This window comes from Rhinopithecus bieti, unplaced genomic scaffold (assembly GCF_001698545.2).
Source record: "Rhinopithecus bieti isolate Rb0 unplaced genomic scaffold, ASM169854v2 scaffold_8893, whole genome shotgun sequence".
In the NCBI taxonomy this organism is placed as follows: domain Eukaryota; kingdom Metazoa; phylum Chordata; class Mammalia; order Primates; family Cercopithecidae; genus Rhinopithecus; species Rhinopithecus bieti.
In genome coordinates this window covers 174,125-192,016 of record NW_016806133.1, presented here as the reverse complement: position 1 = coordinate 192,016, position 17,892 = coordinate 174,125, and the positions used below count along the sequence as shown (strand labels likewise).

At 37.2% G+C, this 17,892-nt stretch overlaps 1 protein-coding gene across 4 annotated transcripts in view; it reads right to left on the bottom strand.

Moving 5' to 3' along the window:
• The window catches only part of GRXCR1 (glutaredoxin and cysteine rich domain containing 1), a 304,122-nt gene that overhangs the window by 161,277 nt on the left and 124,953 nt on the right, over window positions 1-17,892 (bottom strand). The window contains exon 3 of one of the 4 annotated variants that reach the window (XR_001886163.1): window positions 14,851-15,160. The exons of 2 other annotated variants lie outside the window; for them this stretch is intronic. The gene's annotated coding sequence lies outside the window, so the exon portion shown is untranslated. Of the gene's footprint in view, window positions 1-14,802; window positions 15,161-17,892 lie in introns of those variants that run through there. One more of the 4 variants, XR_001886162.1, reaches the window with a different exon arrangement.

The following is a 17,892-nucleotide window of genomic DNA, read 5'->3' as shown; positions in this document are numbered from 1 at the left end:
CCCTGGCGCTCCCTTGTAAACAATCTCAGTTATGTCCTTTCTCTTTATTCTCAGAGTATCCACTTAAGCCCAATCTTCCTTGCAAAAGGAGAACTGCACTCAGAATTGATAGGTCTAGGTTTATTCCAAATTTCCTTACTCACTGGCTCTGGCTCCTATGTTGTTAAATGTAAAAATATAAGCCAGAGACTTGGAGTGGATGAACCAAGAGCAGCAAGCCCAACTAAAACAATTAAGTGGATTAATGACTGTTTCTTATCCAATAAATTCACCCTGCTTAATAAACTTCTAAGTGCATTTACCCATCAAAGTGTTTCCATATGGCTAGATTGTTTTTTCTCTTTTACCTTTTCATTTACCTCTTTCCCTATTTCCATTTTCTCTTTCTATTTGTGAAACATCTTGTTTCAGCTTTCTCCACTTCTGATTTTTATTCCCTGGCACCTGGTGAGCATATGAACAAGTTCCAGTTTTAGAAGGTGGCACAGCTGGGCTTTTATGGAAAATGGAAAGGGACAAAACCTCCTTTTGACAATCTGCAGAGCTCATCTGGCTTTTTTGACTGTTGCTTTATGTTTCCTTTTTTTTTTTAGGGAACTAAATAACATTCTCATATCAACAAAGCACCAGTGGCCCTGAAAGCAATCCCTTATTGTAAAAGAAGTAAAGATAAATAGCCCAACTTGTACATTTCAATATTTTACAAATGAGTTCTCGCCTCAGAGAACTATCTCAGACCCTAGGTCTAGGTCACAGCTCAGTCAATGATTCACTGTGTATGGTAATTCAAAACTCTGAGTTTCTTCAATTGTATCAATGGTTCCTAACTGTATCACAACCAAAATCCTCTGTTACACCAAATATTTTAATATCTTTTTTTACTATTCTAAAAAGAACTGCCTAGACACTATATTCCATCTACACAACGATAATACTTTTTTTCACAGTTTCATCTCTGTAATTCTAAAGCCCAATAAGCTCTGAAAACTGAAAACTTTTATCTAAGTTTGGTGCCAAGCCTCACATGACTGCATCTCCTCAGCTGAACTGATGGGGAAAATTTATTCTATTTATCCCACCTACTCGTAAATATTTGCTACAGCAAATTCAATGTGTTTGGTTACAGAGTGCTCCCATATTCCACTGAGTGTTACATTATCTTAGGTATTGTATTAGTCCATTCTCACACTGCCAATAAAGATACTCAAGAATGGGTAACTTATAAAGGTAAGAGGTTTCATGGACACATAGCTCAGCATGGCTGGAGAGGCCTTAGGAAACTTACAATCATGGTGGAAGGGGAAACAAACAAGTCCTTCTTCACATGATGACAGGAAGAAGTGCCAAACAAAAGAGGAAAAGTCCCTTATAAAGCCATCAGACCTCATGAGAACTCACTATCACAAGAACAGCATGAAGGTAACCATCCCCATGATCAATTACCTCCCACCGGGAGGACTATGTGAGGATTATGGGAACTACAGTTTAAGATGAGATTTAAGTGAGGACACAGCCAAACCATATCAGGTATATGCACTTCATTAGCTTTCTAAAAACTGAAAAAGAATGAAACCTATTTCCAGCAAAGAGATTCTGTAATGGAATCTTGGAATTATATAACCTACCTTCACACAAAAAACGCAATCTAGCACTCTAAGTTTACCATAAAGAAGAAATAAATGAATACTAATTTATAAGAAGCCATATATTTTGGCTGAATTATGACACCTCCCCACTAAAAAATGAATAAGTTGAAGCTCTAACCCTAAGTATCCAGAGTGTGCCCACATTTGATGATAAGGTCTTTAAAGAGGTATATTAAAATGGGGTATTTAAGGTGGGTAGCTTAACCCTAACCCAATATGATGGGTATCCTTACAAAAACCGGGATTAGGACAGAGACAGAGAGGCACCAGACACGTGCATGAACAGAGACAGCCATGTGAACACACAATGAGAGGGTGGCCATCTATAAGCCAAGGAGAGAAGCCTTAGAGGAAATCAACTCTGCAGGCACCTTGATTTTGGACTTCCAGCTTCGAAAACTGTGAGAAATATAATTTTCTGTTTCAACCATGCAGTCGGTAGTATTTTGTTATGGCAGCCCTAGCAAATAAATATATATTATATATTTCATTATGTAAGCACTTAGACTTGACTTACACTGGAAAATGTATTATAGTGAGCTGATGGCCTGCACCAGTACAAAGAACCACTCATCACCGGGTATGACAGGCAAACTGTCATGGTTTGCAAACTGGTACCCATGCAAATTAACAGGTGTGTCATGTCAACTGCTCAATTGCATGTCCAACATTGCAGTCTGCAATCAGTGACATGATTTTCCGAAATGACAAATAACTTTTGGTAAATTGCCGAACAAAACAAAATGCTATACTCTTTAATTTGCATGTTGTAAACACTTTGTATTTATATGTCAGATGGAGTTCATTTCTAGGCTAACATGAGAGTTGTACAGGTTACAGCATATCTATTTACTCTTCAGGGCTCTTCCACATCCACACATGACAGGACATCTAAAATGCCTGGATCCTACTTTACTACCTAACAATCGTAACACACCCCTCCCACAATCACCTACCCAATCTTTTCACAACCAGAAAACATGCTGACAATTTCCAGAATAACCTCCAGGGGGCAGTGCTTTCCTTACGGAGAAAGGTTGAACTAATTTATCTTCTATTTCTCCCAGACCACTCCAGCCTTAGCAGAGTTTTGAAAATGGATTAAGTTGGGCCTAAACCCTAACCCAGGCCATTTGGGGTACTTTAAGATTCTCAAATACCTCCTTTCCCAGTACATCTCATCCAAACGGAAATTCTGATCTCATGTCTGTTAACAGTATCCCACCAGGGACCTGCATACTCCTCCTGCCTCTCCTCCAAGATCCTGGTTCTGCTCATTTTTGCAACTGTTCGTTGAATTCATTATATGGAGCTCATGTCATGTTAAATAGGAGGGATTCAAAACTCCATAAGCTCCTGCCCTCCAGAAACTTCTAGAATAATTTGACAGCATAACAGAGATCAATGAAGTAGAGAGGAATATGGAAGTTAGGTAGATAAGATGCCTAACAGACATAGGTGGTCAGGGAGAGAATCTGCCAAAAATTAATCACACTTACTGCTGTTATAATTCCCCTGAATGCTGAAGAAACCCTTTACTGAGGAAAAAATAAATCTAAATAGAAATGTCACTTGCACATTTAAAGAAAAATGATTTACTCCTTTTCTTAGTTTCATCATCGATGGAAAGAAAACTGGATAGTAGTCCAATCACATAAAACATGCTTTTCAACATCTATAAATACGGATTTATTGCATATCTGTAAATAACTATAACATATTAAATAATTCTAAGTCATTTTTATTTTTTTCCCAAGCTAAGCAATAGATTAGAAAACAACCCAAGTATTTCCTTCTCAAGAGTTAATATTCCACATATGCTGCTGGGATTTCTCACTTTCTATATAAGAAGGATATATAGCTACGACTTAGCATATGTGTATTCATAAGCATCATTTGTCCAAATAGATGTTTTTACCAATTTTATTAATTATCTATTCCGTTTACAAATAAAAAGTAGGTGGCAGGGCAAATTAAAAGCTCAGTAGTGGCAGCTCACTGTTCAATAAATAGGAGTTTTTTAAATAGAAATGTTCCTATTAATTTTTGTTGTGATTTTACAAAGAACATCGTAGCTAGAGCATGCGACTGAGAAGTTGCTTCGCATACTGGAAAGATATTAAAATATATTCCATTCTTGGAGTCTATTTAGATGGTTTAGCTGTTTACTACTTTGAATGTCAAAATATTCTTGTTCTTTACATTTATTTATTTTTTACTTATTTTATTTTTATTTTTATTTATTTATTATTATTATTATTTTGAGACAGTCTTGCTCTGTCGCCAGGCTGGAGTGCAGTGGCGCGATCTCAGCTCACTGCAAGCTCTGCCTCCCAGGTTCAAGCAATTCTCCTGGCTCAGCCTCCTGAGTAGCTGGGACTACTCCACATGCCCAGCTACCACACCCAGCTAATTTCTGTATTTTTTTAGTAGAGACAGGGTTTCGCCATGTTGGCCGGGATGGTCTCGATCTCTTGACCTCGTGATCTGCCCACCTCAGCCTCTCAAAGTGCTGGGGTTACAGGCATGAACCACTGTGCCTGGGCCCCTTTTATTTGTGAACCACATTTTTCTTAATTTTTCAGAAGTCAAATGTTATAATATTACATTTTGAAGTCTAATTGAAGATTAGAACCTGGATACCTTGTGTAAGTTGAAGTGAGGAACTCATTCCAGCCTGTATAGGTATACTTCTTACTGAATAATCTCCAGTCTGGATGCTTCATAAACAATAATAAATAACAATGATAAAAGTCACATTTTGTAATTTCCTATATACAAAAGTAATACTCCATATGCTATCTCTTTGAGTCCTAAAATCAGCCCAGGTAATATGTAACATTGTCCTCATTTTATATATAAGAAAACGGAGGTTCAGAGCCATTAATACTTTACTCAAAATCATTAAAGCAGAGCCGGGATTCAAATGGTTGAAGCTTGCATTTCAGCTTATAGACCTCATGGTGTCAGAACTGAAAGATCAACTCTTTAATGTTCCTTTCTCTCAAATGTCTGGCTGGAGTAAGGTTTTTGCTTCCATCACTAGAAAATGCCTCTTATCCTTAATGTTTCCTTTATCTATGACCAGCACCTTCCCATGACCTCTGTGCAATAAAAAGGTTTCACTCAAATATCTCTTAGGAACCTTTCGGAAGTATCACATGGAATAAAATAAAACTCCCCAGAGTGGAGAACAGCAGCACAAATTCACTTGGTGGTGGTAGACCTTTCATAAACTGGATGCCAAAATGTTGTGATATTTATGAAACCAGAAGTTAAATACTACAGAGCAATAACTACTGTTTTACAATTTAGGTGGCTGGTTTCATATACCATCATCCCCAACAACCATAATTTGTTTTCCATTTCTGAAACATTTGCACCTATAAAGCCTTTTAAAAAATCACTTGGCTAAACTGATACTGTACTGGCTCAGTTGTGAGAAGGGGCTGTGGACAATGCTCATAAAATATCAGAACTAGAAAGGCACTTAGAGGTAAAATTTAGTCACATTCATTTTCAAAGGAAAAAAATCAGGGTGGTCACAAAAATAGCTAGCGACATCACCCAAACTAAGACTGGCTTTAGTGGAGACACTGTTCCATTACCACTAGTTCATGGTATCAATTCTCGATAGTGCCTATGAGATCATATTTACACTCTTAGGTTAAGTTTTAAGTTCACTCTATTGCACTACCTTGTTCATTGTTGAATATATAGTCACCTGAGGCTATCAGTATTGTTGTAGATCCTCTTTCCTATTAGTTTCTCCTGATAAATGCTGGTCACCTGTTTCTCTATTATTTTCCCTTCCATTCCACACCTGCTGGGCTCTACAGCATCTGGCTCTCCAAATTTACCTAGTCATTTGTCTTTCTTCCTTCTCCAATTACAATGCAAAGCTTTTATGTGCTTTTATTTGGCAAGACAAGAATGAAAGTAAAGCCTGATAGAGACCAAGGAAAAGGTCAAGACTGAGGAAGAATGTCATTATTCAGGCTGGCTCAAACAAGGGACCTGTCGAGGAGAGGAGAGAGGAAGGGATAAAGAGACAAAACTAGGAATGGACAGCATCAGGGTTGGAGAAAACAGACCAGGAGGAGTAATCAGTCTCCAGAAGTGTGTGACAAATTCGTCTGACATTCAATGATGCCTATATCCAATGAAGAGTGGAGCAGGTGGGCCCAGCAGCAGAAGAGTCCAGGCAGTGGTCATTTTAAATGCAAGGCTAGGGTGATGTAGGGGAGAGGACGGGGTCAGGATTCTGAATCATCATTCTTTAGTAACAGACTCCATCAGGTGCCCCAGAAAATGGGAGATTGTTTTCAGCCATAAATAGTAAGGAGAAAGCTAGCAAGTTGCAAAAGATAGGCCCAAACTAGGCATTTTCTGAGGCCCATCAGAGTACATAAGGATTCAGGACTAAGCTCCAGTACTAGCAGGGACCAATGTAATTGAGACAAGTAGAAACCCAATTGCATGGAGAGAGCCAACAATGTAGAATAAAGCTACAATTCAGTGTCTAGTGGGGGCTTGTACAATTTTATGGCTTTTAGCAGCAAAACTGTCTTGTCCTCCACTGATTGCTGCACTAGAATCTCCTACTTTAGTCTCTGCAATGCCATGTTGGCTCAGGAAATGAGTGACATCTCAATGCCCAAAGCTGAGCTAGGGAAGGCTGAGGTTGTCCCAGGCCATATGTAGCATACAAACCAATGTCAGAGGAGACAAATACATTGGTAAGAAAGAGAAACATGAGAACTGAATGAATATCACAATATTAAAATGGGAGCAGACCTGCTGCCCACAAAACAACTGGACTTTGAACTAAGGCAAAGTGTGCTTTGAGAGTTTTCTATACCCTTCTCCACAGAACAGGCACCAAAGTCTAGCTTCATGGAATCTGACCTTTGCAGGACCCAGGCAGTCCATGCTTGTAAAATATAACCCCCTGCAGTATTCAGCACACCCTGATATCCTAAGAGGAAGACTCCCATGCAGCCCACTTTGGAATGACTTCCTGCATCTATGTAAATCTAAGTCCCTCATCTTAAGCACCCTACAATGCGTGATTACTTCTGAGAGCAGCAGGCATCTTCCCACATATGCTGCAGATCACAGGCAAAGCCAACTTGTAAGTAGTGAGAACCACTTTGTGCCAGGATCATCTCACTATCCGTTCTCACATCATTCACACACAGAAAGAGATTATAACTTTCCTAAGGCAAAGACATTAAAGTAGAAACAAAATTAAAGGTGTGTTTTCAACCATCCTCCCTTTAAGAAGACAGGCACAGGAACAAAAGGCAATTTGCCATAGTAAAGAAAAATGATATCACTAAGGAATTATGTTTATTTTATAAGAACTCTAATAATGTTGAATTTCCTTTTTTTTTTTTCCCTTGAGATAGAGTCGCGCTCTGTCACACAGGCTGGAGCACAGTGGCACGATCTCTGCTCACTGCAACCTCTCCCTCCGGGGTTCAAGCAATTCTCCTGCCTCAGCCTTGCAAGTAGCTGAGATTACAGGCATACGCCACCACACCTGACTAATTTTTGTATTTTTAGTAGAGATGGGATTTTGCCATATTGGCCAGGGCTGGTCTTGAACTCCTGACCTCAGGTGATCTTCCCACCTCGGCCTCCCAAAGTGCTGGGATTACAGATGTGAGCCACCGTGCCTGGGCTAAAAAGCTTTTTAAAACATTTTAACGTACAGGCAGACTCACAATCATCTGGAATCGATCCTTCAGATTTGCAATTTTAGAAATGCCATTTCATTCAATATACCTTCACTTAATTGAAATAGATATTAGTGATTCCGAAAAAACAAAAGTGCTATAGAAGAGGAAACTGAAGAGTTTTCCTCTAAACTAATTTCCTCTCTTTTCTGTCAGCCCATGAAAATACCCAAGTCTCTCCATCCTAAATTAAAAATGATGCTCCCCAGAGTTCTATCCTTGACTCTCTTCTTTTGCTTTTTACTTTATATATTTCTACATAGCAGACCACCATTCTTGGTGATGACTCCCAAATGTGTATCTTCATTTCTGATAGCTCCCAGCACATGGATCTGACTGCCTGCTAAACATTTCCATTGTATTCTCATGGGAACCTAGCACTCAACATATCCAGCATTGAATTTAATCACATTTCTTCTGGCAAAACATACTCTTAATTCTATATTTTGAATTCTCATTAATGACACCACAAACAATCTAGCAATACAAGTTAAAAACATAATAATCACTCCAAATTTCCCTCACAATCCCATTACTCATAGGCATGTCTAGTCATTTTCAGATGTTCTGATAATAAATCTATAAAGAAAATCTGTGTAGCTGCTAAAACTGAGTTTGCAAAGTTCCAGGATAAAAGATCAGTGTTCAAAATATCAACTGTATTTCTATATACTAGCAACAGTTAGAAACAGCAACTTTTTTTATAATACCATTATAATAATATAAAAATATGGACTGCTTAGGAATATATTTGTTAAAGTATACACAAGACCTAATACTGAAAACTACCAAGTATTGAAGAGATAAATTAAAGAAGCCCTAAGTGAATGGAGAGATACAACATCTCTGTAGATCAGGAAACTAAATTTAGTTAAGTTGGCATTCTTCCAAAATTGATGTAAAGATTCAACACAATCAAAATCCCAGCAGGTTTTTATGGAAGTTGATAAGCGATTCTAAAATTCACTTAGAAATGCAAAGGACCTAAAATAACAAAATAACTTTGAAAAGGAACACAGTTTTTTACCTTACTTCAAGATTTTTTACAAAACTACCATAACTGAGACAAAACTGTTAACTCAAGGTAGATAAATGAATCAATGGAATAGAAAAGAGAGTCTAGAAATAAATCAATCCATATATAGTAAATTGATTTTTCACAAAGCTTCATACACAATTCAGTAGAGAAAGGATAGTCTTTTTAACAGATTTTATTAGAACAATTGTATATTTATACACCAAAAAAAAAAATCTTCAATCCATACTTCATACCATATACAAAAGCTAACACTGGAATGGATCATATCTATAAATGTAAAATTTCAAACTATAACATTTCTAAAATAAAACTTAGGACAAAATTTCTGTGCCTTGGGTTAGGTACATATTTTTTAGATAAGATATCAAAAGCACCATTCATAAAATAATAATAAATTAGACTTCAACAAAGTGAAGAATTTCTGCTCAGCAAAAGATACTGTGAAAAGAATGAAAAGACAAAACCACACATTGGGAGGAAATATCTGGAAATTTCATACTGGATTAAGAACTTCTATCCAGAATGCATAAAGAGCTATAATAACACAAGAAGAAGATAACAACAAGTTTTCAAAATGGGTGGATGATTTGAATAGATACTTTGAAAAAGACAATTTACTGATGGTAGGCAAGCACATGAACAATACTCAACATCATCCATCATTAGGGAAATGCAAATTAAAATCATAATATGATACTACTAATCACCTCTTAGAATGTCTAAAATTAAAATCCATACCAAGTATTTGCAGGGGCATTGAGCAACTGAAAGTCTATTGATGGAAATATAAGTTGTCAGAACTACTTTGAAAAACAGTAGGACAGTTTTTTTTTCTTTTTTTGAGACGGAGTCTCGCACTGCCACCCAGATGGGAGTGCAGTGGCACGATCTCAGCTCACGGCAACTCTGCCTCCTGGGTTCAAGCAATTCTCCTGACTCAGCATCCCAAGTAGCTGGGATTACAGGTGCCTGGCTAATTTTTTGTATTTTCAGTAGAGACGGGGTTTCACTCTGGTGTCCTGGCTGGTCTCAAACACCTGACCTCGTGATCCACCCTCGTTGGCCCCCCAAGGTGCTGAAATTACAGGCGTGAGCCACCGCTCCTGGCCAGGACAGTTTCTTAAATTAAATATACACATACCATGTAACCCAGTAATTCCAATACTGAATATATATTCAAAAGAAATAAAGGCATATGTTCACATAAATACTTGCACATAAATGCTTACAGCAGCTTTATTTGTTAGCCAAAAACTAGAAACAATCCAAATGTCCATCAACAGGGTATGAATATAATAATTGTGGTCTATCCTTACAGTGGAATACTATTCAGCAATAAAAAGAAATGAGCTACTGATACATGTATCGACTTCGATAAATCTCAAAATAATTATGCTGAGTACCTCATTTTTGTTTTAGCAAACACAAATGTAAACGTAACAATATTTTTTTAACAAATAACTACTCAAAATTACTATATTCTGCACACATTATACCTTGTGATTTCCTACCTTTCATCTAAAGGAATACACCTACAGGGCAAATGAGTCTTATAGTATTATATACCGGAGGACCCCACCTGCCTCAATGTCAGCAAAATACTATCTTCAAGTCTTATTCCCAACCAGAAGACCATTCCAGTTCTCATTGTTTACCACCATTAATTTCTAATATATTAAAAACTATTGAGTTTCTTTAATAATAATATTTATGAGTGGATTAAGACATTCAAACTTCTGAATACAACCTGTGGTATGTGCTTTGGTGAGCAGAGGACTCTCGTCCTAAAATTGGACTCCACGTAACTTTGCAACTTTCAAGTTTCCAAAGCTTTTCACATACATGTCCCATCGGGTCCTTGTGAAAATCTCATATGTAAGATAAGTGAAAAAGGCATTAAAACAGTTATCGGCTCAAGGTAAACATTCCACAGATGATAGCTACTACTAGCTATTTTTATACAAATACTTAAATTACACTTCAAAGGATTTTTTCAGTTCTAGTTCAAATTACCCAAGAGTTCTTGGTTTGTTTCTTAGAATTACAGCAAATAGTCCTAATATTGTTCTGTATGTAGCAATTTCCTACTTAGACATAAGCCTTTATTGACAGTACTGAAATGGTAATTTTTACCAGCATGTAAATTTTCCAAAGAAGAAAATATATAAGCATGGCTTTCTTGTGTGATAAGGAAAGTTAAAATACTTTCTTACTTCTGAAATTTCCCCTTTCTTATAGGATTGGTGAGAACCACTACTTTCTTAGAGGATTAGTGAGAACCACTACTAGTGAGAAGCAGCCTACTTTTGATATCTACTTGGAGGAAACAAATCCAATCTCACATGAAAATCTAAATGTAAAGAGTCCAGGTAATTTTCATTCTAGACACTACTTTCAAGTTGATTATATTTTTATTATGATACCACAGGGGACATTTTAGATAAGGGGTGAAGCAATATGCCCATTTATACTTTTCAAAATGACAATAACCTTCCACTTCTGATTCGTCTTCCTTTATTGCCTCAGATTCCTTCCGTGAGAATTGCCTCCAAATGCTTCATTTCTAATCAAAACTTTTCATATCACTCCTAAGAGGCTAAATATACTTTTTAATTACTCTTAAAATTGATTTATAACATTATAGAATTTCTTACAGCTGGTCCAGTCATATTGAAATTTGTGGCCAAAGTTTCTACCATCTGGAAAGGTGATGTGTAATGAATTGGTCCCTGGGTGTATGCAGAGTATACATGATGGCATTATGTTCATTCTTTTTAATTTTTACTTTATCAATTTAGTATTCTTTATATACTTTCAAAAAGTCCTATACTTGGTATTAGTTTCCTCAGACTGCCATAACAAAGTATCACAAATGTTGGCATAAACAACCAAACTCTATTGGCTCACAGTTCTGAAGGCTGGAAGTCTGAGATCGAAGCATCAGTAGGCTTGGTTCCTTCTGAAGGCTGTGAGAGAGAGCCTGTTCCATGCCTCTCCCCTAGTTTCTGGTGGTTGTTGGTCATTTTTTGTGTTCTTCGACTTGTAGATACATTACCCCAATCTCTGCCTTTATTTCAGGTAGGGTTCTCTCTGTGTGCATGTCTGTGTCCATGTTTCCTTTTTTAAATGAGGACAACAGTCATATTGGATTAGGGCCCACCCTAATGACCTCATCTTAACTAATTAAATTGACAAAGACCCTGTTTTCAAATAAGCTCACATTATTAGCTATTAGGGGTTAGGACTTCAACATATGAATTTTGGCGAGACACAATTCAACCCATAAAACAAATTCTACATAAGAAAGTCTGTAGCATACTATTAGTACATTTATGTTTGCATTCTTCATGCCTTTTTTCATATGATGAAAGCTTAAAATTTTTAAGACCATAAACAATGTGGAACAATAAAATGGAAGGGCTAAGGTTAAGTTACTTCAGTGGGGCTAATGTTCAGCTAATTCTTACAGATTATCCTGTCTGTTGAACTAGACTGTACAATCACACTGAAACAGGGACAGTCTATGTCCACCCTCCCTTTCCTAGTACATTTTGTTGTTTGCCTGCTACTTTCTAACTATAGTCATACATAGACCGTCACTGTCTCCTAATAAATTCTATAAATATAAAATATCATTTATAGCCTGCAGCTATAATACTGCATACAGTACAGTGCACATGATTTTTACCATCAAGTTTTAAACAATAACAGCTTTGTGATATTGAATTAAATGAAACTATTTAAGTTAGTTTCACAAGTATTGACAAGCAGGATAGCAAATCAGGTCCGCTTTTCTCTTAGTGCCACTTCAGTCAATTGGGGAATTAAATTTTAAAGAGCTTAATTGAAGATACTTAGGTCCAAGGGAATAGGAGGTGATTTTAGATTTTCAATATCTATCACTAGTTGGGATCGAAGTGGCTTAGTCATGCCATGAGTCACCCACCTGTCCCTAAGTCACCCTAAAGCACCTAAACACAATTGAAGTCTCCAAAAGACAATTGTCACCTAGATCAGATCTGGGGTCTACATCATTCTGACCCCAGGTCCTGCTTCCCCCTAATTTATTCAGTTCATGAATTATCTTCCTGACCCACAATAGATCTCTCTCTTTCCTGCTTCACTGGTCCTGTGAAAATCAGCCCTGTGCTTCATTCTCTAGATTGCCTCTCTCAGATTTTACACTAATTATCTTCCAGGTGCTGTAGTCTAAAAGCAAATTAAGGTAAGGTAGAGAAATACTGTGACCACTACATTCCCGACTTTAGCTATCATCGCTGGGAAGGAAGGTCATGGAATTATAAGATCTTCCTATGTCAGCATTCCAGTGTCCATTCTTCATTCCATGGATTAAGAGGCATGTTCAGTGACAGTGGAGGTTTCTCGTGAGGTAGTGGCTCCCCTAGTGAGGCAGCTGTGCATTTTCCCTCAAGACATTTCTAAAGGCCTAACTTAGACCTCTTTCTTCAATCTCTCTAGTTATTCTTTTAAATATCCAATTATTTTCTAAGCTCCTCTTTTCTTGTATTAATCCTCTTTCTGTTTAAAATACATGAAGTAATAATCATAAGTATGGCAGATTTTACTGAAAATGAGGGAGGAACAGAGTCAAAATGTGTATGGCACAGAAATGCAATTTCAAACCGAGCATTAGACATTAACTTCTATTATTCTCTTTGAAACAACCTCCTGTGGGAGTTTTTACTGGATACAAAACCAAGCTTCATACCATCCCGCCCTTCCTTTCCAGATTGTTTCTGACTTGCTAAATTCTCCCTAATTGCAAAGAAATTCATGCTCACATTTCCCAACCCCGAACCTAGATCTCAGGTCAAGTTTGTGTATACATCCAAACTCACAAAAGTGCATAGCAGTTCAGAAGAATTCACCTAACAGGAGCCACTCTCCTTCTGTGGCAGTTTTACTTACATGTAACAACTTTTTCATCCACTAGATAATGACAGTTGATGCGGTAGCCAATGGAACAGGGCTGACATGTCACATGAAAAATTAAAGTGCAACCCAAGGGTGGTGTTATCAGGCGACATCAAAGTTTCTCCATCACATGACAAAAACACAATGTAATTTTTTAGAGTTAAGACTGTCAACAGAATGAAAAGCCTGTATCCATCAGCCTGTTTTGTCTCTTTCTCTCTCACCTCCAACACTCAGTTATGACAATCAATCCTGCCTGGGCACTTTCAATCTGCAATACACAAGTCTTTTTTTCAATCCAGTGTTATTTTTCCCATTCATTATTTAATTGTTATCTTCTCTTCTATCTATTCCTTTTTCTCCTTTTGGAATCCCTGTTATCCAGATTGTAGAACTCTTGATGCTGTCCTCCAAATCTCTTGTCTTTTTCCTCAAGATTTTATTCTCTTTGTATTTTTCTATGTTTTGAAATGTGTCTTGCACTTGACCCTCCAGGCTGCTAATTCTAATCTCTGTAGTGAATTATCTCTCCTTAATTCATCTGCTCAATTTATAAATTTAAAAATTATACTTTTAAGTTTCAGGAGTGTCTGTCAATCTGTAATAGAATCTCCCTGAGTCTTCCTTAAAAAGTATTTTCTTTCATTGTGATTATTCTAGTAGTCATCAGTCTACTGTAACAGTTTTATTACACAAGAAGCTTTCCCATGGATGGCGCTCTCTCACACTCTCTCTCTTTCTGTTTGTCTCTGTCTCCTCTCTCTTGCACTTTCTCTCTCTCTCTGTATGTCTATATATATGTGTGTGTGTGTGGTTTGTCTGTATAGATAGATATGTGTGTGTGGTGTATACATATATACACACATATATGTGTGTATTTGTATATGCATGTTTGTGTATATATATACACACACACACAGCCTATCAGGATCCAGTAAATCACAGCCTATCGGGATCCAGGAAATCATAGCCTATCGGGATCCAGTAGAGCAGTTCTTTCAAAGGGACTCCTCTTCACAGCCCATAGGCTTTGATTTCCTTTGCATACCCATCAGTCTATTCTCATACTGAGTTAATAAAGTACCTGAGAGTGATGAAAACCTGTAAGTGGTAGGAAGTACTACTGTTGACAAACAGGAATGTAAAAACTGGAGAGTCCTCAATCTCTTCAGCAAACTTCAAGAAGAACTTGATTACTGCTTTCATAGGCAGAGGGAGAAGGCTTAAAGATTAGCAAGTCCTCCTAAAATGGATGTGTGGAGAAATTCTTTGTGGGACATGACTGCCACTCTGCCCCAGAGACAGAGGGGAGAGTGTAGGGGAAGGTTATTGAAAATGAGCTGATAGTAGTGGTCAGAAAGATAGGCTTTAGTCTTTTTAAAACAAGTCATCTCAGAATTTGATTTTTTAATTAAAAAATTAATTCTTCCTCTCTTCCCTCCTATATTTCTTCCCTCCTTTGTTCACTTATTAAAAATACATTGAATACCTTTAAAAAATCGCATGTGTGGGCTGGTATGGCTTTTCCTCTTGAGGATCCACAAGTCCTAGATGTCCAATATCTCTTTAGGAATAAAAGAGTTCAAATCCTTAGCCCAGGCCAACCTCCAGGCCCAGAAGTGAGAATCATCCTAAGCTTCCAGCTTGACAGGGTCAGGGTCTTGCAGGGTCACAAACTCTTCAGTTCAAGCACCTGTCCCCCACTGGAGACGTAGTTGGTGGTTGGGTTAGTGTTTGAAGTAGATATCAGGGCAACAGGGATGTATATTCTGGCCATCATCTCGTCAGAATCCTGATAACTATGGGGTCGATGGAAGAGATAAAAACAAAAGCGAAATGCAAGAGGGATTAAAACGGCAAATGTTTATTTGTTTTATACTTTATCACTCTCCACAAAAGATTTAATATGACTTACAGCAAAATCATGCAATGAAACAGCAAAATGTAAACAGAGATCGAAAGAACAAAGCAAAACATAATTTAGAAGAAGAGATTTAGATAAGGAGTAAAAATGAAACCGGTAACTTTTATCTAGAGCTAGATCGATGGGCAAACTAGCCAGGTGGTTGCCTACAACACTTATTTCTAGTGGTTAGAAAGCATCACTGGAATAAATTTACTCATTAAGGTAGGTGGAGCCAAGTCAAAAGGCAAAATAGCCCTTACTACACCACCTTACCTTTTAGGATATTTTTTCCCCTGCTTACAGGTAATTTCAATGAATTAGATATCAATAAAATCAGCTGAGATTCTAAAACTAAAAAAAGTCAGATCTAGGTCTGCTTTGGGGGAATAAACAAATTAGCTTGCTAAATTGGAAAACTTATACTACTATTCCTTCTAAGAAGTCATCTTGTAATTCTATAATTCTATAATATCTCCACATTTAAAAATTATAAAAGAAGAGAGAAAGATAAGAACTAGAGAAAATAGAAACTAGTTTGACTAATATTTTGAATAGTATTAATGAATGAATACATAATTCTGTATCTGTTCTAACTGCTTAGAAAAAATATTTCTCCCACATCCACTATATAAAAGTTTTAAATATACTTTTAAATTTCAGTTTGAAAAAGCATCAAGTTATATAACCTGCCTCCTAAGTTCTAATATCTGTCTGGCCTTACATGTAACACATTCAGGAATAAGCCGGCTAAAGCAGTTCTTCTAACTCAGTTTTACCTTTTTCAGAAACCAGAATATTGACTACAATAATTAGGTCTACCTAGTTCAAATATGTAACTATGAAAATACCTAGAATTATTTTTAAAATAATATTGTTTAAAGAAAAAAATTATTTGATTGAATATTATTAATCACACATTTTAAAATAAAAAATATATACATATTACTGTACTGTAAATGTGAATAACAGATACAACTTTATATAAATAATGTTACAATTTCAATCAACACTAAAAGTTTCTTTGCAATAAAGTATTAACATTTCCTTCTAAACATGAAAACAGAAGAATAACACCTGCTACCACAAAAACACACTTAAGCCCACAAACACCATAAAACACATACAATCAAGTCTACAAAACAACATGCTACCAACATGATGACAGGATCAAAATCTTACATATCAATACTAATTCTGAATGTAAACAGTTGAAACACACCACTTAAAAGGCATAGAGTAGCAAGCTGGATAAAAAGACAAGACCAACTTCTGCTGTCTTCAAGAGAGCCATCTCACATGTAATGACATACACAGGCTCAAGGTGAAGGGACGGAGAAAGATCTACCATGCAAACGAAAAAGAGCAAGGTTTGCTATTCTTATGCCACACACACATACACACACTCACACAAAAACAGAATTTAAACCAAAAACAATTAAGAAAGACAAAGAAGGGAGTTTCATAATGATAAAGGGTTCAACTCAACAAGAAGACTTAACTATCCTAAATATATATGTACCTAATGTTGCAGTACCCAGATTCATAAAACAACTTCTTCTTTTATCTTTGAAAAGACTCAGACAGCCACACCATAATAGTGAGAGATTTCAACACCTCACTGACAGTGTTAGAGATATCATTGAGGCAGAAAACTAACAAGGAAACTCTGGGCTTATACTTGACATTTGATCAGTTGGACCTAATAGACATCTCTAGAATATTCCATCCCAAAATCACATAATGTACAGTTTTGTCATCTGCACACTTGGAACATATTATAAGATTGACCATATGCTCAGTCATATGGTCAATTTGGGATGCAGCTAAAGCAGAGTTAAGAGGAAAGTTTATAGTGCTTTCAAACTTCATCAAGAAGTTCAAAAGATCTTGGGCCAGGTGCAGTGGCTCACGTCTGTAACTTCAGCACTTTGGGAGGCCGAGAAAGGCAGATTGCTTGAGCCCAGGAATTCAAGACCAGCCTGGACAATATAGTGAAATGCTGTCTCTACAAAAAAACGCAAAAGAATTAGCTGAGTGTGGTGGCATGTCCCTGTAGTCCCAGCTACTTAGAAGGCTAAGGCAGGAGAATCGCTTGAGCCTGGAAAGTGGAGGTTGCAGTGCACCAAGATCACACCACTGCACTCCATGCACTCCAGTCTGGGTGACAGGAGTGAAACTTTGTCTTAAAAAAACAAAATTCAGTTTGAAAAATCTCAAATTAACAATCTAACTTTATACCTAGAGGAACTAGAATAAGAAAGAACAAACGAAACCCAAAGCTAGCATGCTAAATAACTAAAATTAGAGAATAACTTAATGAAATTGAGAAACAAAAATCCATACAAAAGATCAATGAAGCTGTTAGTTTTTCTAATGAGTAAACAAGATTGATATATTGCTAGCTAGATTAAGAAAGTAGAAGAGAGGGGCGGAGCAATATGGCCGAATAGGAACAGCTCCAGTCTCCAACTCCCAGCGCGAGCGACACAGAAGACCGGTGATTTCTGCATTTTCAACTGAGGTACTGGGGTCATCTCACTAGGGAGTGCCGGACAATCGGTGCTGGTCAGCTGCTGCAGCCTGACCAGCGAGAGCTGAAGCAGGGCGAGGCATCGCCTCACCTGG